A 1,596-nucleotide genomic window follows, 5' to 3' on the forward strand; every position below is an offset into this window, starting at 1 on the left:
CAACATACTGAAAACAGTAAAACCTATACAGATTGAGCATACTGGGAGGTACAGTTGAATAAATGCTACTCCGTTTCGCTTGAAGGTTCCATTTGATATTTCAGATGACCTATTTCGCTTTACAACCTTTTAAAAAAATCGTAGACTGTATTAATATACTGACGAGATACATTTGTTTTGTTTACAGAGTGGCAAATCCAAACTCGATATTCTAATGACTGTAGCTCTTCCAGGGCAATAGGGGCGGTCGGGTAGCCTAGTGTTTAAAGCGTTCGCTCGTCACGCCGAAGACCTGGGTTCGATTCCCGACATGGGTACAATGTGTGAAGCCCATTTCTGGTGTCCCCAGCCGTGATATTGCTGGAATATTGCTAAAAGCGGCGTAAAACCATACTCACTCACTCACTCACTCCAGGGCAATAGTTATCTGACCACCCATGTACTGCACCCTCTGCCTCTTTGTCCGAGTTGATTTGTCAAAGTACTTTTGACCATCTGGCAAAGCAGTGTTCTTGTGAAAACGATTCACCAGGTATCAGTGTTTCATTTTCTTAAACAGGAGATAAACGCCATGATAAATGAGTATATTTAAAATGTTTAGTTCTGACAACAGGCACCTTCTCATACCTTGAAGAGTCAGATGGACGGATTTCGCATCTGAGGATACGTACAACATAAATACAGACCAACATTAACTCAAACTGTAGCGAATGTGGATGTGACTACAAGTAAAACAGACCGGCCATCAAGTTCAAACACAGTAGAGTATTATAACAAAACAAAATAATGTGTAATAAAAAATGCAAATACATACTATAAGGACAGCCACTCTATGTGATATCCTACTATCTTATATGACCGTCAGATGTAATACGACTGAACCGTACATATTAAAGGGATAGCCACACTATAAGATAAGCGTTACATCACAGTCAGGTGTTATATGACGGCAAGGGACAGCCGCACTATAAGATTATGATTCGGACCCTTTGAAGGCAGATCAACTGCAACAACAAACACGCGCTTTTTTGTATATCATTACAACATCAGCAATAACACTTTCCGAATCACTGATTTCAGTTGCGCAGTCAAAGATAAAATGAAATTACAAATAATGACAAAAATCAACAACCTACACTCACGTATCATTGTGACCATGAGGTGAGGTGAGGTGAGGTGAGGTGAGGTGTAATGGGGTTGAACGTCTCGTCGAAGATTATTGCACGTAGAGAGCGACGTGCATGCACGTGTGTGTGTGTGTTTGTGTGTGTGAGTGTTTGCTTGTTTATAGCATTAACCCAATGAAATACCATGCCGCAGTTTAACATGATACCCCCAGTCAGTCACAGTATACTGACTCCGCGCTGACCAGTACGTGGTTTAGTCCCTTAATGCCGAGAACCAGCCAGGGTAAAAAAAGTAGCATCTGTTAACGTCTTTTGGTATGACGCGGTCGGAGATCGACCCGCCGACTTTCCGCCCTCCGGAGACAGTCATGTGACTATGATGTCATGCAGAAATCTAAACGCACCCGAATTTGACATTTCAATTATCTCTGTGTGCATGAGTGAACATCAGGTGACATATATATATGAC

Source organism: Haliotis rufescens, unplaced genomic scaffold (assembly GCF_023055435.1).
Source record: "Haliotis rufescens isolate VD_foot unplaced genomic scaffold, xgHalRufe1.0.p SCAF_4, whole genome shotgun sequence".
NCBI lineage: Eukaryota > Metazoa > Mollusca > Gastropoda > Lepetellida > Haliotidae > Haliotis > Haliotis rufescens.